This window comes from Lagopus muta, chromosome 1 (assembly GCF_023343835.1).
Source record: "Lagopus muta isolate bLagMut1 chromosome 1, bLagMut1 primary, whole genome shotgun sequence".
NCBI classification, from domain to species: domain Eukaryota; kingdom Metazoa; phylum Chordata; class Aves; order Galliformes; family Phasianidae; genus Lagopus; species Lagopus muta.
The window spans coordinates 172075681-172102332 of NC_064433.1; the positions used below are offsets into that span (position 1 = coordinate 172075681).

A 26652-nucleotide genomic window follows, 5' to 3' on the forward strand; every position below is an offset into this window, starting at 1 on the left:
GCTGATGACAGCTTAGGTGCCTCTCAGGTATGCATGCCACAGGCGGAATTTGTGTGACTCACTTGCTAGAATTCAGGCATCTACATTCTGCTTGAGCGATGCCATAGGCACCTAAAGGCTTTTGGAATCTTCTCCTAAATTATTAGAGTTTATAAAAATGTCTTCTTTCAAAACTATGACAAGGATTCAAACTGCTCCTCATTTAACTGTGTGAATGAGTAGGAGGTGATGTTTTAAAATTTTCTATATTGCTTCATAGTCTTAACAAAATTACCAGAGTAGGATTTAAATTCATCCAGCATTTTCAATCTCTTCTGAAGAGATTTTACCACAGGTATATACTGAAGGACATAAAAAAAATTAAGCCAATAGCTTACGACTTCTTCACATTTTTTTTTGTCAATCTCTTTATTTTGCAAATGTGACTGTGAGACTAGATGTTTGTTATCCCAGAAGATTGTTTCAGATAGCATATATTCACTGTTTTGCATGTTATATACAACGTTTATACCCTATTTGCTGGATAAGCACCCTCGTCTTCTATAACTCTTTACAAATTCCCTACAGCAATGGGAATTTTGCTGTATTGTGAAAGGCAGAGGTGAGAGAATGTGCTGCTTTATAAAAATTGGAAGATAGCTTTCTCTTTTGTCTCATACAAAGTTTTTTCACTAGCACCTGGAGCTGCAGCTTGGGGGCTGCAGTTTTAATGGTATACTGGCAACAGCAGCTGATCAGCTATGCAGAGCAAGACTGTGCAGTCTTACAAGACTAATACTAGAAAGCCTGGAAAAATAAATCTGTTGTGCTAGCCTAAGATTTTACCTGTTTTACAGCAGTCCAATTTAATAAATCCTATATGTTGTTGTCCTGTCTGGGCATTTGGTTAGTGGCTATAGCTATATCTAGGTGATTTATTATTGCTGATGCCACATCCTGTTGCATTAATGTATAACATTACCTACACTGGTAGCCAGACACACATCAGAAAATATGAGCTGTGCTACATCTTCCCCCCACCCAAATATCAGTGGTATCTCATTCCACATTTGTCTCTGTGGTCTTACTGTGAGGGCAGCAAGCAAGGAGAGGGAGAGCATCCATGTGTGCAGGACACTACGTTGGGAGTAATGGGTAGGAAGCAGCTCCCTCCTGCAGCTGGCAACTGTGGTTCAGGTATCACAAGATGGTGCTCTTGTACCTACAGCAAGCTATTCAGTAGCCAACTCTTGAGATTTTTGAGATTCTCACTCAACTTTGTCCTGCAGATGACAGTTTGAACTGAACAGTACCAGCGGTGGTTTCAGGACAGAAGAGATGCCTGGTGAGAGCAGCATCTCCATGCACAACTATGTTGTGCATCTCTTAGTAAGGAATGAGTAAAAGCTGTGGGTTCACATAATAAGTGTTATCTTACTCTCCTCTCTTCTTGATGCTGCACTGAAAGATGTTCACTTGAGCAGCCATCATAAAAAACTATGCTTAATGTTTCTTTCACATTTCCAGTTCTCTAATGGGAAGAGAGTTAGACCCAGAAGATCTGCTATGGAGAATACGTATCCAGGCATCTTTTTCCATCTCTTTGAAAGTTTAGCCCACCACCACTCCTCTCCAAAATCAAAATCTGTTGCTGTACAGGTATGTGTGATACATCCCATTTAAATTAGAATGTTCAAATTTTTTTATCCAAGCTGGGATCTGTTTGTTTGCTTTTTGCATTTCTCATTTATCCACTGTTTTTTCTCCAAACATTTTGGCTGTCAGAAGGCCACATTAAAGAATATGTCTATACTGTCCTTGTGAGATCCCATCACAGTACTGCACTCAACTTTGGGGCCCCCAGTGTAAGAAAGATATGGACCTGTTGGAATGGGTCCAGAGGAGGCCATGAGGATGATCAGAGAGCTGGAGCACCTCCTGTCTCCTGTGAAGATAAGCTGAGAGAGATGGCATTATTTAGCTTAGAAAAGAGTCCAAGGAGCCTTATAGTAGCCTACCAGTACTTAAAGAGGTCAAAATAAAGATGGAGAGAGAGTATTTATCAAAACAAGAGATAACAGTTTAAACTGTTCAGAAGAAATTCTGTACCATGATTGTGGTGAAGCACTGGCAGAGGTTGCCCAGAGAAGCTGCAGAGGTGCTATCTCTGAGGCGTTCAAGGCCAGGCTGGATGGGGCTTTTAGCAATCTGATCTAGTGGGAGGTATCCCTGCCCATGTCAGGGGGTTGGAACTGGGTAGTTTTTCAGGTCCCTTCCAACCCAAATCATTCTATTCTATGATAAACGATACACTTTTTCCACAAATCTGGCAGATAGTTCTTATTATGAAGAGGCAGAAGGAGGCTACTTTATGAAACTGGAACAAGCAGCCATGCTGTAGTTAGTAAAGGCTGTTGAGTAGTCTACAATGGCAGCAGCTCATTGTACTTGAGTGAGAATGAAAATCTCTTGCTCCATCTTTCTCTGTGCATCCCTTCTTTGTGTATCAATTTTACTGCAGGTAATAGGCTGTGTCCTATAAGCATTGTTCTGTACCTGAAATACATTACCTGTTAGCTCAGAATTGTAGTGTAATAAGATCAGTGCTCTACAGCTTTAAGCTACCTACTGGCAAATTGAAACCCACTGCTTGTTTTCCAGTTGCCTTTGAGAATTTTTCCTCCTCTTCATGTTTAGTGATCACCTTGGAGCTCTGAGATTTGTAACAAATTCTGCATGCCAGACTCTTAGCTACTTCTTGAATATTTCAGTATCACTTCAGTGAAGTCAGGTACACGGTGGAATGATGCTGTTGGCTGCACTGCACACACCAGCAATTCAGATGCCTGCAAATAAAAACAGTACTAAATTGTACAAGTTGGGTACAAACTCTCAGATGGTAAAAAATGACTGTAGTAGCCATCACTGACAGCATTGCTTCAAAGAAATACAGATAAAGTTTGAGCCTGCTGTGGCATTCTGGCAAACAAAAGGAAATATGTTGTGAACAAAGCAGCTTTTCTCTCTCAGTCAATAGCGCTGCTTATTCTTCTGACCGCCCCAGTCTGGTTTGATCACCATTGTAACTGCATGTGCTGTCCTCTCTTGAAAAGCTGTCTGTAGCAGAAGGAAAAAATTGCTTATATTTTCTTTCATCTTGTCCTGTGAGGACACTGGAAAGAGCTGTGCACAACATGTTCCCTACTTGATAGGAAAGATTATGTTAATGGTGGTGCCACTTCTGTTTTGCAGTCTGTTGGATTCCGTAAATGTGACTATATTGTCAAAAGTACCCTGCTGTAATGGTATTGAAAATGCACTTGAGAAAATATCTGATTGTATATTAGTAACAAAGTTCTTCAGTATAATTGCATGACTCAAATAATGTATCGTGGATCTCAGTTCCTTTTGCCACACACTTCTGCATTCCAGATTAAGGGTATTCTCCATAAAAAAGAACATGGCATTCAAACTTGTATGATTGTAGAAGTAGTATTGTTCAAATTACTTTGACTGTCCCTGAATGTGTAGCATTGAAGAATTCCACCTCAGGGTCCCTCATTTGCTTCTTTGTGCAATTTCTTCCTGTTCCTCTTCTCAAATGCCAGTTCCAGTCCTTCCAGTTCACCAAGGACCCTACAACCAAGCTTTTCCACATCACAAATCAGACCTTCATCCACACCCAAAAAACTTCTGAATCTCCATGTTATGTTTTCATCATTAATATCCAGGTTGCTGCATGGGTGTCACTGAGGGTATGATCTGAAGATAATGATGTTGCACAGATAGAAAGGTACAAAAGTTTCTGTACATGCTTTTAAAGTTCCTCTTCTATAATGCTGTACAGACTGAAACCTAATCCACAACATTCACTCATCTGGGGAATAGGTATCTCCTGATTATTATATATGTATACACATCTATGTATATATATACGTATATATAAATATATACATACATATATATAAATATTTCATCTTAGTTTTGCTTCTGTTGTTGGCAGTTTGACATAAGCAGTGAATTTCAGAAGATTTTAAGCTGTTCAAATTATTGAATAGCTTGCATATCTTTTTATTTTAACTTTTATTCCTTGCTCATTCATAAGATAAAATGGCTCAGTTTTGCAGCTGTTACAGAGATACAAAGCCCCTATAATTCTAGTTGAAGTCAGCAGTTAACACATGCTTAATACTGAAAATTGGCTCAGAACTCACCAACAGAAAACTTTACGATATTCAAATTGGAGGTGAAATAAAAAGCCAATAATCAACTCTTCTGCATGTTTGCAATGCAGTGCTGGAGCCAAAGGGAAGTTCAAGATAACTAAGGCATCAGCAATAAGATAGTCATACTAGAGCCCTTCCCTCCACCAAAGTCCTGGGGATAGGATACTTCTTCTTCTGAAGTACAGTTGTTCAGTTTTTGGGGAACACTGTGTTAACAGTTACCTTGCTTCATCTTGTTCACAAGATCTGGCAGTTTCTGTGCATGACACTACAGTACAGACTGTCCTATCTTTAACCTATATCATTACAGTCAATTGGTCATCTCTCTTTATGGGCAGGGAGGATGTGGTGGATGTGATACAGCTTGACTGTAGTCAGGCTTTGTATATGCATGGCATTCTCATTCAAAAGTTAAGGACGTATGTATGGGCTGGAAGAGCAGACTCACATTGGTTGAAACTTGGCTGCACCTCTGGGCTCACCCAGAGGAACCAGTGGCAGCTTAATGCCCAGCTGCAGTCTGGTAACACAGTACACTGGAGGCTGGCAGTGGGGCTCATATAGTTCCACATACTCATAACTATGCCAGTCAAAACTCAGAGTGAACACACCCTTCACAGTCTTGAAAAGCAAGGGGGGCAGCTGACATTGACCAGTGTGATTCAGTTCTGTGTAACTTTGAGAAACTTGAGGACTGAGCCAAAAAGTGCTATGGACTCCTGACTGTTCTTTAGCAAGAAGGGCGAAGTCCCACATGTGTAGAGTAACTTCAGTAACTTCTGCACCAGTGTGGGCTGGAGACAAGTGTCTGAGTAGCAGTCTGGTCCCACTGAAAAAGACTGGAGGATCCAGATGCCACGTGGAATACAAGACAGAAGTGTCCTCTCATCACAGACAAGACAGACTGATTGCTCAGCTCCATTATGAGACCGTGGTCAGCATAGTAAGTGATGTTATTATCCTCTGTTCTTAGCAATGGTGAGATTGCATTACAGTGTATCCAGTTTTGTGCCTAAAGAACATTACCCAAAGGAGATGTCACGGTGTTTGATATGAAGAGGAGGCCAGGAGGAGATCATATAGCAACCTACAATTATGCAAAGAGGTACTACAGAGTCAAATGTTTCTATGAAGTGGGAGATGCCCAGAAGAGGCAGAAGAGCTGTGGTCAAAGGTTGTGTCTTGAGAGATCAAGGCTGGAGATTAGGAAACAGTTTGGAAGACTAAGAATCACTGGAAGAGGTTGTTGACAGTAGTAGTGGAAGTTCCATCCCTATAATGAATGTCAGAAACTCAGACTGAAAAAGCCTGGCTGATCTGAACTAGTGCTGCCAGTAGTCTGGCTTTGAGAGGCAGGTTGTACTGGAGATTTCCAGAGATCTTTCAACTAGCTTTTTTGTAAGCCTATGATCTCTCCTTAAGAGTGTACTTCTGACAAGAAAGTGATGATTTTTCCTCCTGTAGTCACAGAGGATGTTAGAGCAGTATGTTTTCCCTGCAAGCAGACACAAGCCTGAAAGATGTTTTCACTTGCCAAAAAGAGAACAGCACCCAACACTCCGTGCCAAAAGAAAGAGAAAATCATATGATCTTGGCAAGCAGAATACATGATTCTAGGGCTGGCACACTGCTAAGCCATGAGCTTTGCCCACAATATGCACAGTGGTGATAAGACTGAGACTGATCTTTGTGGGTTCAGTGTTTCTGGTACTTGAAGAACATGGAGGTTTTAATTTTACAGCCACATTTGAGAATTTCAAGTTCTGTTTGACTTCTGTGATACGATTAGAAATTGATTCAAGTAAATATTTTAATGCAATTACTTTACAGTGTTTATGCTAAATACAGAAGCTGATGCTGTAAGAAACAGAACACTACATAAAACTGAATAATGAATAATAAATATCACACTAGAATATAAATATAATAATATGTGTTCTGCAGAAGCGATGGAAAATGGGTTTCATAAGATACTAGGGTCCTACTTGTCACTTGATCTCACTTCTACTGTCAGCAAAACTATTTTGATTAGACAGGGAAAGAAACACATCTTTCTCTTCTGTATCCCAGCTCCCTTTCATTTCCAAGAGCTCGACACAAATTATCTGTGAATGAAATGGATGTCCTCTTTGTTCACAGTTGCAGGGTATGATCTCTTAAACTTCATATTCGTCCTTATTGCTGCAGCTTCCAATCTCAAATAATGTATGTTGTTGCTTTTGTGGATCAGAAAAAACATAACCATCAAGAACTTGACAGAAAAGGAATTTTCAAAAATGTTGTTGCCTGAAGCTTTATAATTAAAGAAAGATTTTGTCACCAACAACAGAGTGCCTGTCACTGTGGAGAGAATTCTGCATTTCTTTGCAGGGTTTATTCTGAATATTCTCATCCATTCTCTTTAAAGCTGGTTTTTGAAACAGTGTAACTCTTGTGGAATTCTTTTAAGTTGATGAAGCAACATCTCAAGACCATCACTTCTGCTAAGGGGATGTGGAACACTTTTAGGAGCAATTCTGTGAAATACCTTGTTTTGTGTAAATCCAATCTTCAGCAGTGGGATAGTGCTATAGCCAGCTTACAGAGACATAGGTTGAAAATGGAGAAACAGGGAGATTTAGGAGGTAATGTTTTGCTTGACCTTGGAAGGCAGCGTTTGCTCTTTGAAAGTCACAGTTACCTCTGAGCAGGACTGACAAGTTCTCCCATCTCTGGAGTCCATCGGCCTTGCTCTGAGACAGAGTACTCTTTCTGAATGATTTTTCTAGCATTTTCTTGAGAAAGGGAGGTGCATTATTTGATAAGATTTTATCTTATTTATTGATAAGATTTTTTATTTATAAGAATAATATTTATTTCTTAAATATTTATTTCTTCACACTTACCTCTTCCAGACCCACACCTTTCTCCCATGGACCTAGACACTGTTAATGTGTCTTCACTTCAGTACGACATTATGACATCCCCATGTGACATTTCAGTTACTTTCAGTCCCTTCATCACCTTCATCACCTTCATCACCTTCCCTCCCACTATGACTTCTGAAGAAGTCTTCTGAAGAATTCTGAATTCTGAAGACTTCTGAACTAGCTTAAGATTGTCCTCTGTAAGTGGAGGGGGGGGTGGAGCTTGATGATCCTTGAGGTCCCTTCCAACCCAAGCCATTCTATGATTCTATGATTCTATGAAGTGAATGGAGGCAGCTTCAGTGAAAGGGGATAGGTAATAACTAGTTTCAATTTTTTTTTCAACTGACAAATGTATGAGTAACAGAGGAAACGTATACTCTGACAAGTCCATTTCACTAGACTAATGAATATATTTTTTGTTCATATACACCCTTTCCTGATAAGATGTCCTTACATTATGTATCAGAACAATTATTTACTGTGAGAGTGACAGCACTGGAACAGGCTGCTTAGAGAGATGGTGAAGGCTCCTTCTCCAGAGATATTTAAAACCTGCTTGGACACTTTCCTGTGTAACCTACAGTAGAGAACCTGCTTTAGCTGGTGTTGGACTCAATGATCTCCAGAGATGCCTTCCAACCCCTATGACTGTGATTCTGTGACTTCTGTGACTCCTTGAGTTAGAAAAGATGTGGCCTAAGCTTTGTGTCCATTGTGAGGGATGGAATAATGACCCAAGCTCACATTCAGGTGATGTGACCTGTCGTCATTATGGAGTGGATACAGAACAATGTATTTCAGGTCATTCTACCAAAATTAGATGAGTTTTTGTTTGTTTGTTTGTTTGTTTTGTATTTGGGGCACATCAGAATGCTTAATATTGACATAATTTAGTCAGAGACCCAACCAAGACATGTTTCTTAAAAATTAAGAAAAAAGTCCTTCTGTGAATAATGAAACTTTCAAGTCCTGTAGTTCTGACTTGCAATGAGAACAAATGGTAAGATGTCAAAATATCACCCCAGAAATATTTTCTCTCTCAGCTCTGCTCTCTGGGAATTGCATGGAATGACATATCTCTTTAGTCATTTTTCACAATATCTGTATGCCCTAAGACTGCTGGAATAATTTTAAAACAGACCTTTCAATCCAAACATAAATTGGCATGTAGCCTTTTGATTCTGTTAACAGATGGTGTATGGTATTTATGAGAACAGTTGTTAAATGCTTTATAGTGTGACTCACCAACTGATAGCTGCATATTAATGGAAAGTGGACAGCACTATCACATTTACAAGTGCTGGACTGTTGAGTGGAGCTGGGGGACTTGACTTGTAGAACTGGTTGTCCTTGTATGTTTGGTCTAGATTATTTGGAGTCCTTCTCTAAATACTGTTTTTATGATGTAAGATCTGCAAAGATGAACATCTTTTACACCAGAAATTATATCGTAGTTTCTGGGGAGGAAAAAAAAAAAAAGAAGAAGAAGAAAATGAACTCAGCAGTTAATTATGCTTGTTTTCTAGAATTAGTTTCTGGGGTGGGTGATTCTGAAGATTAGTTTCTGAGATGCTGTATTTCTTGTTACTAACTAAAACATCCAGAGAAAAATAAAATACATTTATGATGCTAGTATCAGTATATAACATATTAACCGTTCATCAGGTCAGAAGGCATTCTTGCCTTGCCTTGATATGAGTTATGAATTTCTGATAGACATTTGTTTTGCCACTTTCAGATTGTCATTAAAGTTTTTCTAGAGCAGTGTGCAATGTGAGCAAGCTCAGTTCAGGTATTCTTTAAAAATCTTTGCTATGAGGTTTTTGATGAAGCACTTTGTGTATCAGTTATTTCAAGAGCTGGAAAAACCACTGAAAACATGCCACACATTGCATCAACTTACAAGGACCATAAAACGGGCCTCATATGATCCTGCAAATTAATGAAAAGACAATTCGCTGTCGCTGTTAAAGCGCTTACTTCTTTGCTTTTATCTTGAGTTTGTTTAGGCTGCTTATATTTGCATTGAATGGTAAAATATCCTTAATGGAGATACTGAAGAAGAATTGACATCGGTGGCACCACTATAGCTTGCTGCAGTTCATGTGAATAAAAAAATAAGCCCTCATACAAGTAAGGTAAGATTATAGTCTTGTTCTCTGTACATCCCCTGGGCCACATGGGTAGACTGGAGTCCAAAGGTAATAGCCTCTGACAGGGAAAGTCATACACAAGATATGGAGTTTTACCCTTTTTCCCAGGATCTGGTAGAAGCTAAACCCCACCAAGTACTCAAAATATACCAGACTGTGAGCAGCTCCTAATTCCCCTCTGATTATTGATCGTCTGTGCAGGAATTTCACTTATCTAAAGTTACAGTCTGGATTTAGGGGCGCTGAAGAGAAGAAGGAAGGTTAGAAAACTGTCTGGGGCAATGCCAGAGACTCCTGACAAACATTCTTCTGCTGCTCCCCTGAATAATCAAACCTCATTTAAAATGGGGAATTTTTCCCCCCTCTTCATTTCCCACTAAGCCTCAGTAAGTATCGTGAGATTGCAGTGGGATCTTTAGCAGAGTAAAGTGCTCTTTGTGCCATAGGCAACCACACAGCGTCTGATAGCAAAGGTTGGAGAGACACACGTAGTAATCACAGGATGTTGCAATGCATTCCTCTTTACTCAGATGTCTGCTTGCATCGTGGCTGCAGGGTAGCGTAGGGCAGGTACAGAAACACAGAGATGGCTGCAGGTACCAGTCTTCTTAGCTTACCACTGACCCAGCAGCCTGAACTGTCCTCTGATTTACAAACAGGGGCTGAAGCCCCTCCTGGGATCGGCATTTTGGCTGCACAGATCCCACCTCTGCAGTAGTGGTGCTGCTTGGATTCTCAAGTCCTTCTGAAGGTCTGGTCCTGATGCCAGACAACTGTCTGGACACACATTCACCTGTGTGTCTGGGGAGCCTCTCGTGAGTCAGTGGATTCATCCCAGACAGCGGTTTATTAATGTGCTTGATGAGAGAGAATGCACAAGTTTGCAACATTAGGGTTTCATTTGGTTTTAACCATCTAAACGAATGTGACCAACAAAAGGAAAGAAGTGTGGAGTTTTGTTTTGGCCAGCTCAAATACAAATTTACCTTAAACTCTTCAATGTGCCTTTATTTTCAGCCTTCTTGTCCTTAATAAAAGAAAAAGAACTAAACTACCTTTGGTTATCTTTTGAAAATGAACAAAACTGCAAAGTCTACAGGAAAGTGCAGCAAAAATAGGCTGGAGAAACTGATTAATGAAGGAGAAAATACATAAAGCTTAGCTAAGCAGCAACTCAGAGATGACACAGTAAGTCTACAAATATTTGCAGGCCGTAAATACCGAGGACAGGAATTAAGTGCAGCACAGCCAAGCATAATCAGGACTATAGGAAGAGGAAAAAATATATATGTGGGGAATTGAGGGAAAAGAGTTGCTGGTGAAATGCAATAGGCCAGAGAGATGGCATACATGCCCTGCAGGATGCCACACAGTGATGGTTAGGAAACAGGGAGAGGAACATGACATGGCTGGAAAGGCGGCTGGTTGAATATCAGCCATTGTAATCACAGAATCATAGCAGGATAGGAGTTGGAAGGGATCATCGAGTCCAACCCCCTGCTAAAAGCAGGTCCCTAGAGTAGATTGAGCAGGAAGGTGTACAGGTGGGTTTTGAAAATCTCCAGAGAAGGAAAACAGCATAGGTTGGGTGTTAAGCAGAGAGGGCACAATGAGACCTTCCTTCCCAAGGCCTGGCATGACTGCGGGCCAGCTGTGTCACTGTCTCCATGGCCATGCAGGCTGGGGCCAGCTCTCCGGCATGCCAGCACGGATTTGTTTGTTGGGCTGGATGGGGCAGAGTTGTAGATTTTGGGAATTTAACCCTGAGTAAGATCAAAAATAAAAAAGGAACTTTTATATCATGTGAAAAAGAATGAGAACAGGCAGAGGAGGCTGACCTAACTGCAAAGCGCTGCCTGGGCTGGGCAGGAAAGTGTCCAGCCAGTTCTGCTCCGATCCCTCAGCACAAAACGTCCCCAGCTAGGAACATGGAACAAGTCTGTTCCTTGTTGTAGATCTGAAAAGGGCCTCACACATCCCAAAGGCATCAGACGTGCTCTTCCCCACCCCAGCAGCGGCTGATAAAGGAGATCATTCTGCTGAGGTCCTTGATTCTCTCTGACTACAAGCTGTTCCCTGCTCCAGGCCCTCTGGCTGCAGTCTCTTAAAATGGGAAATGCCATCCGAGCCCAGCGAGGACATGCTGTTACAGACGGAAGTTCATCATACATTGGGGCATTTCTGCAGGAATTTTTCCTCTGAGAATTTGGTGGGTTCTGAGGGTGGAAAAAGGCGCTTTGTTTAGGTTTTTCATCAACCTCGTATCCGTCATGGGAAAGGCATTGTAGAATGACTCTGGTGAGTTACAAATCTGCTATCCTAGGTTAGACTAGATGACCTTTAAAGGTCCCCTCCAACTCAAACAATTCTATGATTCCGTGAGTTTAGAAGCAAAATTAAGTTCATTAAAACAACAAGTTGCTCACAGAATAGAGCTATCATTTTTCATTACATCCAGCTCTCTCTATAACCAAAGGCTATTTTATAAACAAGGCTATTTTATCACGTAAAACTACTCCACTGGATGAATACAAACAGCACTGGGAGCTGCAAGGTGGCAAGGCCCTGAGGTCTCGTACATAACTGGAAGAAGCACAACTTTGCGCTGTTGTGTTGACTGTTTTCCCTTCCCAACACGTTGCGACTTGTAAATAAGCTTGCAGTAGTGAAACCAAAGCTACAGATGTTAGTTCATCCTGCTCATGTGTGTATTTTTTGATCTGTGAGTTAGTGCACTGCATTATTACTGTGCTTTCAGGCTGCAATAATGTCCATTCTTCTAACCTCTTGTTATAAGTGAGGGCTTAGCACACAGCTAGCCAAAAAGCCATGGGTGTGTGTCTCCAAGTAGAGTTTCTAAGTAGTGTGGATTTAAAAGTCATCAGCTTAAACAGATGCAAATGCAAAATGACCTCTCATTAACAGGCATAGAGCAAAGCTGTGAAGCTGCATGTGGAGACAGAGAGAAGCAGGGAGCATACAGGCTGCCAACTTGAGGTAGAAGAGAGTGCAAGCATTCAGGGAAAAGGGAGGACTAAGCCCAAAAGACTGACTGACCATGGAGCGCAGGGTCACTGGTACAGCTGTCCATGGCATGTTAAGAGGAGAGGCTGTGCTGTGCCCGGGATTTTTCCACCTGCATAGTTTTTCAAAGATGATATCTGGAATAAAAAGTTGTAATAAGGACAGAAACTAAAAGGAAAGACTGAAGAAGCATGGGGGAAAAAAAAAGGGGGGGGAGAAATGGGAAGTGCTTTTATTAAAACATTAAGAAATCAGGCCAAAAGGAAGGGAGCAAGGCTGACTTTAAGGAGCAGTAGCACTGATATGGTCGGCAAACAGCTCTGCGTTTCCTCTGTCAAGGAAGGGATTTCCCCCCCACCCCCCAGCGCACTGTTTTGCCTTCTGCCCGGGGGGCTGCAGAGCCGGGCAGCCCCTGGAGCACCGTGTTTCACTGACACCAGTGTTCCTGCGGCAGCACGGTCACACAGACCATATGCTGCCTGTGACAGGCATGCAGGGCTGTGCTTTTCCACACGTGCTCCCAAGGTCTCCCGATTGGTGTGCTCAGCAGAAGGGGCCGGTCCTTGAAGTCAGCTCCTGTGCCTATGACAGATGATATTTTCATGCAAGAAAAGAAAAGCAGACTATCTGATGGACTGCATTATTTTTCCAGGCGGCTTGGAACTGCAACTGCAAAGTAAGAAGTTTTATGCTTACACTTCAAAACTGTGAGTGGAATTTAAACATCAGTTTTAAACAAAATTTTTTTTTAAAGTGGAAACTTTGCATGAAGTGTATATATCTGCACAATAACTTTCCATTATGGAGTGAGCTGTTGCTAATTCTCCTGAGATGAACTAATGATTGCTTTGGGAAACTTCACGGAGTGCTCGCTACATTTGCAGCTGCACTCATAGACGTGTCCTGAGAAGGAAGATGCTCTTTTCAGTGCATGCAATTAGTCCAGCTGGACGTGGTTTCAAATTATCCACGCCACTGGAAAATGTGTTTGAGCAGGACTGGTTGTGCTGATGGAGAATCTCCTGGGAATTATCAGCAAATGTCAGGCCGGTCTGCGTGTCTTTGTCATGAGTGTCATTTGCTGGTTGCTTGTGTGTGGAGAGGGATTAGGTGAAAACCTGCTGTTAGCATTGTGTGGCACTGCACTTGTGAGGTGGGAAGGCTGCTGGTACCAGGTGTTAGCAGGCTGGCCAATTAATGATGATTGCAGGAAATTAGTTTAAGACAGTATTGTCCACTGGGACGCAGATTTATAGAAATAATTTTAACAAAGAGATAGGTAGCACTTGTGCACAGGAGGCTTGTTCTTGTAGGTAAAACATTAATAGCCTGCTCTTTTTCACATGAGCTAAATAGGAGTAGTGGAATAGTTTTCCGTGGGAAAGCTGTAGGGGCTGATATCCAGCTCAAAAGTCCAAACCTGAGTTGGCAGTTAGTGGCCCCATATTTGTGTTATTTTCAGTTTCCTGTGGGAACTGCCCAATAATCCCTATGACCCTGTGCTGTCTACACACAATCTTAGGTGCAAAGACCTTTTCTGGATTCACATGAATGTTAATAAAAACTGGGACACGTGCTTTTAAATAGTTGTTTTGAAGCCAGAAAGATTGCCCCACCGCTATCTCTAGGTACTCCAGCACTCATATACAGTATGATTTTTGCTTAGAAAACAAACAACTTCACATTTCTGAGCCTTGGCAAACATATTCCATCAGTTCATACTCTTATATTCTAGTGGACCCAGGTGAAATCCAAAGAAAAATTAGTGGTGTGTTACTGCTAAGTAGGTGTGGCAGAAATCCCATCCCTTGTGCTTCCACTGCCATTAGTCTGCATCTGGACACCTCCAGATCACGCAGCAACATAAACAGCATCCAAATGAGGTGTGGGCATACAACTGCATTTCTGCAGAATTAGTCAGAGCACATAACGTGGGACGTGTACCAACTTTATACAGCTGGCAAAGAGGCAACTCAATCCATTGCCAAGTACAGAGTAAATGTCAGTATTTCTTTAACAAATGAACTGCTAGAGTAATTCTCTACCATTTCGGTACTCTTACTTCATTTGTTGAAGAGTTTTTGTTAGAACACTGGAATCTCTAAAGGCAGATTTATGGTATTGAGCCATGGCTGGGGTGAATCTGAACTTACTTGAAATATAACAGTGATAAATTTCCTTTGTCTTCATCCCTTTCCTCTACCTCTTGTTGGTCACTACAGCTGGAACACCCTACATTTTTCCAGTAGAGCAAAAGACAATGTTTTTTCCCAAAGAATTTGGTTCTAACACAAAAAATACACCCACAGTGAAAATCCTGAATCTCAAGTACTCTGTCAGAGAGGCCTTCTTAGTTGAAAAGAGGAAATCCTAAAGGGAAGAAGCACTAATCCAAACCACTAATAAATGCATAATGAATTAGTGTTCTGTAAAAACTAGTAACAATTTTATTTTGATAATATTAAAAATCAAACCTGTATGGATTTTCTTTCCATTTTCTCAAAATAACAAATTGGGGGTGAAAGTAAATAAACCTATGCAACATGCAGATATTCTTTCCAGTGGCCCATCATTAAAATGCTGATAAAGTTCTTTAAATAAAGGTCCTCTCTAACCCTTATAATGTAAAGTGTTTCCCCTCCGCATAACACAGCCTGGTTCTTCTTGTTCCCTTAATTTGACAGTCTCAGTTAGATACTTTTACCTTGATGAACAGGCCAGATTCATAGCTAGGCAAGCGTGAATAAAGAATAACTCACTGAAGTCAATGACATGACCCTGGATTCGATCCAGTGTGACTGGAGTTGGAATGTGGCTCCATGCATGCAGCTGGCACCCGTGCCAGGCAAAGCAAGCAGGTAAACAAAGAGATCCTGCATGTTGCTAGCAGGACTGCCATGGTGCTGCCAGCTTCCAGTTGTGCTTTCACCTGGAACTTCTTCCAAAAGAAAAGATCTAACAGCATGATCTCAGCTCTGCCCCACCAACTTTACTTATTGTGTATCCTTACAGCTGTGTGAAGGGTGCCAAACCTCTGATACGAGAGTCAAGCTACAAATTGTACGTGTTATTCTATTTCTTTTCTCCCGCTCAGAAAGATTTTAGATTTTTTTTCTCCATGACTTTTAGGTTTATGCTGTTCTTTGCTGGTAATGTTGTTTCAGGAAGGTTTATTTCTGGCTGTGAAATTGCTGCTCTTTGTGATATTCTGGGATGTCCCAGAAGCTTCTTCCCAATTCCTAGAGAAAGCTCTTTTTCCTTTTTTGCTCTTTTTTCCTATATTGTGATGATAACTGAACTGCTCCCATGGCCACCTACACAGCAAAATAACTCCCAGCTTTTTGTCGTGGAGAGACTAATGGGAATGTTTTGTACAATAGGTGGGGCTTCCTTATGACTGCTTTGATTTTCCTGTTCTGGGTGCTAGGCAAAGTTGCTGCCTAAAGAGAGGCTGAGTTTTATGCAGCTGTCTAGAGGCAGTCCCATCTCATCAAATTCTTCCCAAAGAAATAATTTGGCCTTGTATGAGATGGGAGAATCAGCTCACGCTTATATTCCTGGCCAGACATCGCTGCTTTATACCTTTACTGCTGCAGTTAAAGAACTGAATTCTGTGAAATGTGTGCCCATGACAATTCATCTCTGCTAGTTGGAATTGCCAAAGCGTGGAAGGATCTTCAGGGGAAGACTTTAAATGGGATCTGGTGTGAGGATGTTTTCCTGGTTACTCTGAATGGGAGACATGCGTGGGATGCGCATATTTTAAGGAGCTCATTACAAATGCTATCTGCTATGTGAACTTCTAGGGCCTCTTCAGTTTCTAAGTATTCAGCATCACCAAGAAAAAAACAGCAGAGCCAAAAGGCAGGGTCTGCATGTTCTTTGCTGCATAACAAGTTCCTGGAATGAAGTGCATTCGTATCTACCACTGAAGTGGGAATTATATGAAGCTAAGGCACAGCTGAACTGTACTTAAAGCAGTTTCTTTTCAAGTGCTTTTTATCATTACTCGGATATTTTTGTGCTGTGTGGGTGTGCTCTTAACAACAGCACTCTATTAGTCCAAAATAACTTACTAAGGTCAGTCTGTGTGGCTATACAGTTTACCTGTAACACAAAATGTTCATATGATACATGCTGCCTATCAAATCTTTCAAGTTTTAGAAAATCTCATCTGCTATAGTGATTTATCATACTGTTGCAGCTGGTGCTGATGAGATGAAGGTATCACGGGCTATTATTTTGGAATAAGCAGTTTCAGAAGGAAACAAAAAAAAGTCTTCCTGATATTTTTAGTTTTAAAATGAATTCCACAAAGGCATTTGTGAGATGGGGGCACTTGTCGTGTAGTTGGGTCAGTAGGATTATGGAAGGGATCAAACAGAAGAGAAACAGTTGCTTACCACATACCAAGTTATCAAATTTAAAGAGTTTGTGGACATAAGAGATAACACCTTGGCTGCAACACTGGTAAATATCACTGTTTTTCCAGGCCTGAGAAATATCACGCTACAAAATCACAAAATCTTTGTGAATTTTGGTCCTCTGAGTCACCTGAGAGAAGCAGTCTCTCTGTGTATGAAAGGAAGGGAGATACAAGGCAAGGGAAAGCACAGAACAAACAGTTTTGCTAATGCTACACAAATGCTTCTTGAGGCTGAAAATGAAAAGTACACAATCTGGCAGGGAAAAAGATGAGCGTGTGAGTAAAAGTCATGTACCTCTGATGTTGTTTTCTACCTTCTGTGCTATGTGCTTCGTGCCTTAGGGAGAATGAATAATACTGTTTTGAAGACAAATTAAGTTACCTTAATAAATGCATAATGCATTGTTTTGAAGACAAATTAAATTACCTTAATTAAATTGCTGATTGTGGGCTCTCAGAGAAAAAAAAAAAAAAAAGAAGTATTCATGTGCCAAAGGTCACACCGTTGTAAGGAGGATGTGTGGGGAAGGTGCACCACTGAGCAATCCAGCAATCCATTATCCATTGGAAGAAGCCAGGAAAATTAGATGGATCCTAAATACAGTTGACCCTAAAACTTATACAACCACATCTTTTAATATCATTTCAAACTCTTTGAGTGCCACTTCATTGTGTCCCGAAATTACAGCACCTTGAATGACATTTCTTGCCATCACAGAAACCTACCTCTTTCTATACTTTGTGTCTCATATACAGACAGCAACTGATACAGTTGGAGATACGTCTGTCTCACTATGAGCAAAGTGCTAAGAGCCTTTTCCCTGGAATATTGTTGCTGCGACACAAACAGAAGAATTAAGACAATTGTAAACAACTGGCATTTAAAGATTTCAGCTGTAGCCAAACAAGCGTCACTGGCTCAAATATTTTGTAGTTTGGCCTAAGAAAAACAGTCTGAAAAACCTTTTGCAGATTGTCTGTCACAATTTCAAGATGAAACTTTAAATTCCAATCTCTATCTTTACATCTTAATTCATATCTTTGTGCCTTCGTATCATTATGGCTTTGCACCTCCCTTAATATTTTCATACCTGTTGTTCCTAACCAGCAGAACTGAGATCCACTTGATTAAAATGCTGATTCCTAGAAAGAAATGGGGATTTACCTTCTGAGCAAGGCAGCAATTCTAGTCTGTATTTTAGTCAAGAAAATTCATCTCAAAAGAAAATCTAGGCAACTAAAAAAGAGTAATTAAAGGAAACATCAACATTCATGGTTTTTAAGCACTACATGAAGAATGGCTAAAGCAAGGAGTTCACTTCTGGTTTGAGCAAATTCACTAAACCTAATGGGAACAGATAACTTATAACAAAGGTAAACTCAAAGTTAGGTATTGCAGATTCTTTAGAGAACTCCCCCATGTGTAATTCCTGCCTTTTAAGCATTCTGTGCTGATGCACAGCAACAGCAAGTGCCCATGGCTCTGGCTTGGGGGGAAAGATAAGGATATTCTGTCCCTCGTTGTTTCAAGAGAGTGGTAGTGGAAAGGTGGACTGTGACTGTATTTGCTGGAATCTGACTGCATTTTAGATGAGAACTTCCAATATATGATCACTCAGAGGGTGGTAACACACTGGAACAGGTTGCCCAAGGAGGCTGTGGATGCCCCATCCCTGCAGGCATTCAAGGCCAGGCTGGATGTGGCTCTGGGCAGCCTGGTCTGGTGGTTGGCGACCCTGCACATAGCAGGGGGTTGAAACTGGATGATCATTGTGGTCCTTTTCAACCCAGGTCATTCTATGATTCTGTGAGCAGGGTTATCAGCATCAGGTCTCTTCGAAATCAAACGATTCCATGATCAAAGATCAGCATAGTCTGACATGCCTGAACACAAGTGTCAGTGCTCAAGATGCCTGTGCTGTTGGTGTTTCATCATTTTAATTGCTAGAGGTTAAGCTCTATTCTGCCAGCTGCACGCAGGCAGTGGCTGTACACCTACACAGTGTGTGTTTGTGCTCTGCTGGACCTGCTCTACTCCCCCAAAATACCCATGACCTCAGCATATAGGTGCTTTAAGCAAGCCTGCCTTCCTGCAGGGCAGAGGTAGGTCTTAACCCTGCCCACTCTTAGTGCTCAGTCTGAGACCTGTGATGCCTCAGGTGGTGAGTATCAGGCATGCTAAAACTCACCCAGAAATTTTAAGTAAATACATAAAGGTAGCATGTTTTTGATTCTTGCTGTGTCTACATCCCAACACTGACTGAATAAACATCTAGATGTTAAAAAGGGGAGAAAATGGGATCCCAACTTGTAGAATGTTTTATGTAGATTATTTGCATGCACAACTCACGTAGTCAGGAACAGTGATTTCAGAAGCTGCCAGCATGGCTGCCCAGTACTGAAGGGAGAGAGCAGCTTTCCTTCTTCCAGGTCCTCACTACAATTTTCTGCAACATTGAAGTTGGCAGTCTGTAAGTGATATATTTACTCTTCACTGCTGCTCTTCATTGGGGTTTACAGCCTTTTGGATGTACATGCCACCTTTTTTTTTTTTTGATTTTGAAATTGAGTTGCGTTTACATTTTCTCCGAAGTGCTGAATGGCCAAATGCTTCCAAGAAGTATCTCCATGGAATTGAGATGCTGCTCCATACCCTTTACAAATGTAAATTAACTAATCTTACTGGAGTAATTGGCAGAAAAGTAATTTCTCTTTATCATGACAAACAGTATTGCAGTATAAGAGTAATGACTACAATTTAAGTAGCTATGAATTGTGCATTAGGGAGCTCTAGGCCTGAACATTGCTCACAATGAAATTTAAATTGCATTTTTTTCTGCATCTAGCTGTTTATAAATAACACTGCGGTTGCAAACACAATAGTAATTTTTGTCACCAATTTCTTATTGACATCGACAGTAGAAACGAAAGATGTAACTAGCTGAAGGTCTGTGCAGTAAATAGAGGCTAAATTATCTTTTATTGCACTCAGACTTCACCAGAAATAGAAACAAATCAAAACCCTAGAACCAACCACAAGATGAAGTGTAAGCATCTGGAAAAACTAAGCAAATATTTAGCAGCTAGGATCTCGTTTCATAGCTGGTGATATATTAAAAAAAAAAGAAAGAAAGAAAACCAAAAAAACTGGATTAAATGTTCCGTGAACTCTATCATATAAATTTAGATTTTTATACAAATTTCTGGCTTGGATCTAACTCTAAGCCTACCTGACAACCACAGGCAATCTAAAAGCAAAGAATAAGTGGTTTGATAAGTATTGCAGCAGCCTCCAAATCTTGCTAGATCATGTGTGCTGAAGGAGTGTGCTTGTACAGGTGTGCTGTAAGCTCTGCAGCTTTCATTCGTGCTTGATGTGCTCCATCCTTACGTTCACTGTGCAACATCACCGCCTTACAGTTCAGCAATCTCACTTATAATCATTTACAGAAAGCTTGTGAGACTGATCTTCCTGAGAATGAGGGATAGTCTTGCTCTTAGGCATGACTGCTTTTACATCCAAGTGATGTGATACAGAGCACCAGCTGCCATGGTGTGAACCATGGTTTGATCTTCTTGGAAGGCTGGAGCTCCAGATCTGGCAACTGTTCCTGACATAGGCTTTACTAGGGGATTTTATCTGTGGACATTGAACTGGTGATGGCATTTCTCAGCAATGTCAAAGCAGGTTAATCTGCTCATACAATCATAGAATCATAGAATCAGAGTGGCTTGGGTTGGAAGGGACCTCAAGGATCATGAAGCTCAAACTCCCCCACAGCAGGCAGAGCCGCCAACCTCCACATTTAATACTAGACCAGGCTGCCCAAGGCTCCATCCAACCTGGCCTTGAACACCACCGGAGACAACTACAGTGACAGCCATCCCCACCTTGCATTTCAGTTAGGTAGTTATGAGTTAAAGCCCAGCCTCCCTCATATCCTCCACATATCTATGCTGCAACTGAAGCTTGTGGCTCAGGATGACTCTTGTGAGCTATTGAGAGGCTGAAATGGACGAGGAAGGAACTGCAGCACCTTTCACAGCATTGCTGGACTGTCCTGCTAGGTGGACTCTGACATCACATACAAAGAGGGCAGGGAGGATGTATAGGCAGGGTGCCCAAGGTTTGTCCTGTATCCTGCACAAGGTGACACCAGAACCACAGGTGGCAGCCAGATTTGCTATAGAAACATTCCAGACTTCAGCCATTGACCTTCACTCCAGGTGCAGTATCCCTATGCCCAGCAACCTTCTGCTTCTCAGATTGCTTGAGAAATGCAACACCATCCAAACAGAGAGAAATAAAATAGCATATTTTCTTTGTATATATTTAAAATGCCTTTTATTACTCTACAGCTGAGCCACAGCCCTCTAATTTGCAATAGCAATAAATCCTCAAGGGGGAGCTTAAAAGAGAAAAAAGTTTATTCAGGCAGGAGATGGTGTAGGTAAAACAAATATGTGAGATGGCATCAAGAAATCTACAGCAAAGCAGACATGGGCACTGCTATACGATGTTTGTTGACTCAACTAAATGGGAATGAGCATCTATTACATTTCTATAAATGAGGCAAAAGTAATCATAAGTAGAGGCAAACTAGCTTCAGTGTACATATCAGCTCTGCTGCAGGCTCCTCTGTGTAAGGGGATAATTTAATCTTGTAAAGAACTTTTTTGCTGCAGTCTGTGAATTAGTTAACATAGCTTGTATACAAGCTGTTAAAAAAAAACAGCTGTTCTTCTAATCATAGAATTGTGGAGGTTGGAAGGGACCTCAGGAGATCGTCTGGTCCAACTCCCTGCTAAAGGAAGTTCACTGCAGTAGGTTGCACAGGAAAATATCCAGACAGATTTTGAATATTTTCAGAAAAAGACACTCCACCACCTCTCCAGGCAGCTTCTTCCAGTGCTTTGTAACCCTGAATGTAAATATTTTTTTCTTCCTGTTCAGATGGAATTCCCTGTGTTCCAGTTTGTGCCCATCGCATCTTGTTCTGTCACTGGGCACCACTGAAATGAGCCTGGCCCCATCCACTTAACGCCCGCCCATTAGGTATTTATAAACATTGAGATCCTCCCTCAGTCTTCTCCAGGCTGAAGAACAGGTCTCTCAGCCTTTTCTCATACAGGAGATGCTGCAGACCCTTTATCATCTTTGTGACCCTCCACTGTACTCCTTCTAGGAGATCCCTGTCTTTTTCAAACTGGGGAGCCCAGAACTGGACGCACAGTATTCTACATGCGGCTTCACCAGGGCAGAGTAGAGGGGGAGGATCACCTTCTTCAACCATGTTCACTTTAATGTACCCTAGGATCCCACCGGTCTTCTTATCCACTGGCTCACACTGCTGGCTCATGGCCAACCTGTTGTCCACCAGGACCACCAGGTCCTTCTCTTCAGAGCTCATTTCCAGCAGGTCAGCCCCAAACCTTTGCTGACGCATGCAGTTATTTCTCCCCAAGTATAGGACTCTACACTTGCCCTTGTTGAACCTCACCAGGTTCCTCTCCACTCAGCTCTCCAGCCTGTCCAGGTATCACTGAATGGCAGCACGGCCTTCTGGTGTGTCAGCCACTCCTCCCAGCTTTGTATCATCAGCGAGCTTGATGAGTGTGCATGCTATTCCTTCATTCAGGTCACTGATAAAGATGTTGAACAAAACCAGACATAGCACTAACTCTGCTCTTATAGCTCCTTCTCCAGATCTAATTCCAAGTGGGCCTTAGCCTTCCTTGTGGCATCCCTGCATGCCCTGACATAGTGTTCCTATATTCTTCCCCAGTGGTCAGACCCCTTTTCCACGTTCCATAGACTTTCTTCTTCCTTTGAGTTTTTCCTTGCTCATCCATTTGGGTTTCCTGCCACCTTTCCCTGATTTCTTAGTATTAGGGCTGTACTGATCTTGAGCTTGAAAGAAGAGGCTCCTGATTGTCAACCAACTTTCTTGGTCTCCCTAACCTTCCATTATTCTTTCCTAAAAAGTACATAGCCAAGACAGCTTTCCAGTCATGGAGCTATCTCACTATGTCTCCATCCATGATTATGATTGATTGTGGCCCTGCAACCACACACAGATCTTTAATCTTCCCCAATTATTCCCTATGCCTTGTGGATATTGACCCTCATAGGGAAAGGATTTAAAAGATCAGCAGAAGAAAATACAGACTGAAATAGCAACAAAGAGACAAATCAATAATTTTATTCATTCATGACTCTTCTGCAGTGTTTTCTGAAGTGTCCCTTTTCCCCTTTATTACTGCTCGGCAACTTTAGAGAAATACAGATATCACAGCTGGCTTATGCCCATGAAGGAGCAAGGTACAGTCTCAACAGGCTAGAGATGCAGATCCCCACGCTGCCAAAAAAAGCAGTAGCTTCATGATTAATGGAAGAAATAGTTTCATGCGGCAGCTGGTGAGAATTTACCTTGAAAAAACTGAATATTCATTCTGAAAACAAACACCTTGAAACTGGTTGTAATTGAAAACTGCTACAGCAGAGCAAATTGGAAACCTTTTAAAAATACATTAAATGTTTTCTCCTTAACTGAGACCAGCCCATTAGCTTCATCTGAACATAAATATTTTGAGTCACAAATTTTTTGATAGAAATCTACAGTTACCTTTGCAATATTGCCGGTATCCATCTACTTAGTAAAGATTTTGACTTCATTAGCTATTTAATCATCTGAAACAGTCTATTACCAAATGCTCCAGGAGAACAATGTCTGTGTCAGATTCTGCAGCTGTTTGGCTATGTGTCTAATAACCTTTTATATTTCAGACCCTGCAGAAATTAGTCATTGAAACCTTTCTTCGTTCAATCAATCCCCCGATAGCAAATATGGCCAAATTAAATCTTGCTGTCGAGCTGTCTTCACAGTTTTCATCCTCATCTGAAACTTTGATTACTCCAAAGTCTATGTCAGCAATCTGTGTTCCCCCAAAATATTTTAGAAGTTGTGTTTTTAAGGTTGGTGTGTGTGGTGACTAATGGAAACTCTGTCCTGACCCAGCACTGCAGAAGCAGGCACTGGCATGTGATCCGGTCAGCAATCTTATCTGATGATGAACTTCCAAACTGCCAACTTCCATACCCGTCAATTCTATGTAAATGGGACTGTTTTATTCCTTGTTCCTCTTCCCATTTCTCCATAAGGTTGCCTGCTGGATGGAACCTCAAGAATGTGACTATGAGCCAGGAAAACATTCTCCATGGTCTGGACAGCTCCATGTCTTTTCTCTGGCTGCTACTACTGACATGCGTGGGAGACACTGTAGGGTCAGAGCTACAGAACTGCAGCAGGAGAATCCCCAGAAATCTGGCAGGGCCTAGGAAGCATACAAAAATATTAAAAGACCATGTGTCCATTTGTCCCGGTAGGGCTGCGCCCATAAGTAAATCCCAAATCTTTTCTGCATGTGAGGTATCTCTGGCCAAATTAGCCAAAAAGGCGAGTTCTTCTTAACTGTGCTTTTCTGACTGAGAGCTTGAGTACTTTCAGCTCAGAAACCAAGGAACGGCTTCTAAGAAGCTCAAGCCTCATAGGCCAGTGCAATGAAGAAACAAGAACACTGGGATTCTGAACGGGGAGAGTAATCAATGCTCATCCTCATTTAAATAGCAAATTATGTAGCTGTGAAGTGAAATAACTTAGTATCTAGTTTGTTCTCCTGCCACTGCTGCTCTCTCCACAGCATTCCTTTGTTATGAGTTCAGCCTGTATCATCTCTCACCGTTGCTGATTCCAGATTAAGCTGGCCAAGAGGCAGACAGGACAAGGAAAACTGCTGCATTTTGCAGAGCGCAAACCAAGAATGCTCAGTGACCTTCCCAAGCATTCAGACTCCAGAGAGAAGAGTTCTGTCTTATGGGTGACAGGGAAGATTCTGCAGCTGGTTGGAGGTGGGAAAACAAAAAGGTGTTTTTAAATTTATGTTGTTAATGAGAGATTAGGGTGGGTCTCTACAGCTAAAAAGGCAAAGGGCAAATGGAGGTCAGAACTGTTACACTGGTTCAGCAGATATCTCCCAGACTTCCTGGAGATGATGGTAATGAGAGCAAATAGTCTCTGGCCTACCATTAGGGAAAATTGCCAATGTTAGGAAGACTTTTCCCTGCAGTACAGTGGAAGCCCTGATGGTCAGATGGCTTAAAAGCCCCACACTTGCCTTCACTGAAGGTTGGGGATATGAGATGACAACATGTGGAAGAACTAGAAAGTATAAGCAAAAATTCACATTCACCTACCCAGTGTCAGATGATCTTGAGCTGCAGGACAGATCTGTGGGGAAGATGAGAAAGCCAACTAGCTGACCTTTAGAAACCAAGGTGCAGAGAGCTTTGCTTTGTATCAATTTAAGTTGTTCAAAGGGTGCTGAATATTGCAGTGAGGATGGAATACCAAGAGTGTTGGTGGCTTAACGTTACCAGGATCTGGCCTTCGTAAAGCAAAGCATAAGCATTATCAGTCTAGAGAAACGTCCCTTCTGCTGTTGCCTCCTGGGCTGCTGCGTTGTTACAGAAACTGTAAAATGACAAAAATGTCTAAGCAATGTTTTAGTGATGTTACACCTAACTGTAACCATACTGGCATTCCACCTACATATTATTGTTGAGCAGTCCATGTTATTTGAGTTACTTTCTTTAGGAAGACAAATCTGTGTACTGCCTTCAAGGAAGTGTCTGGTTTTCCTAAGTCCAGTTACTGCACATTCTCAAAACTTCTCATTTCTCTTCTGCCTACCACCTGCCCAAGTATTTTTTGTCTTTTTCATCCTCCAGGTCTATTTCTGTACCAACCTTTCTCTCTCTGTGCCTAATGCATGTGTTATCCTATCAATTATGACACATTCCCAGTGTTTAATTTCTTCTTGCAAGCACAGATAGCAGTCCATGGAAAATTGCCACTTGCATTGTTGGTTGTTTCATTTATCCCAAAGCATATCCTTATCCAGGTTCAGAAACGTCTGTTTCACATCTCCGTTATTTGATGTTACTTCTCATCCCTTCTTGCTTTTCTGCTTCCTGCTCCCTTGTTTCAGTTCTCTGTGTTCATCTGATTTACACTGTCAGCTCTGCCAGTCAAAGACATTTGCCCCACTTCTCATCCTAGTTATGGAGATTTACTCTACCAAGTGAGAGAAAGAGGAGGCATTCTGGTATTACTGATACACCAGGGTCTGAATCTGGGACTGATTTCTCTTTTTCAATAGCATATATGATTCTGGCAATATAATTGAATAATAGCCTGTTTTTATTTAGAGTATTCAATAGCAAATTCAAAACCTTTAGAAGGAAGATGAATCCTGAAAACTGTGCTTCTTTTTGTACTTGTCTGTCTAATGAAGTCATCCGAAAAATGGAAGAAGCTAAAGAAGCTCCTGTCAAGAAAGTCAGAACTGGAAATAGGATGGTATTCCCTGTCATGTAAGCCATCAAACCCAGGTGACAGACAGGCTAGCCTTCAGAGACCTGCTGCCGAGAAGACTTTAAAGACTAAGTTTCTTCAAAACATTTAAAAATATTTTAACACTTCTAATCTCAGGAAGGAGACTGGTCTTTGTTTTATGGAAGACATGAAGCTACGGAGAGGAATAGTGTAAAACCTTCAGTTCACTGAGATCAAAATATTTTTCCATTAAATACAGGCGCACCCTCGCTTCAGCCTTCCTGAGTACTTTTATTTCATCTGGTATTCAGCTCACTGAAGCTCAGTTTTCTGAAAGTATCACACTTTGGCTGAAAACACAGCATGGCATTTTGCCAGATATAATGATTTAGATATTTGTATGCTTACTTGACTTGCTTTCAGTGGATATAACTACTGGGTTTTGTACCGTCAGCTCCTTACATTCCTGCAACAAACTCTTTCCTGTTATGCACCAGGTCTCCTGAACTCCTTGCCTCTACAGGTTAGGGGACACTGAAA

General features: G+C 41.4%; 1 protein-coding gene across 2 annotated transcripts in view; it reads left to right on the top strand.

Annotated features, from left to right (window-relative positions):
• The first annotated feature begins 12842 nt into the window (after window positions 1–12842).
• STARD13 (StAR related lipid transfer domain containing 13) overlaps window positions 12843–26652 on the top strand; it is a 308068-nt gene continuing 294258 nt past the window's right edge. Inside the window, exon 1 of one of the 2 annotated variants that reach the window (XM_048933947.1) lies at window positions 12843–12967. The gene's annotated coding sequence lies outside the window, so the exon portion shown is untranslated. Of the gene's footprint in view, window positions 12999–26652 lie in introns of both variants that reach the window. The other variant, XM_048933948.1, reaches the window with a different exon arrangement.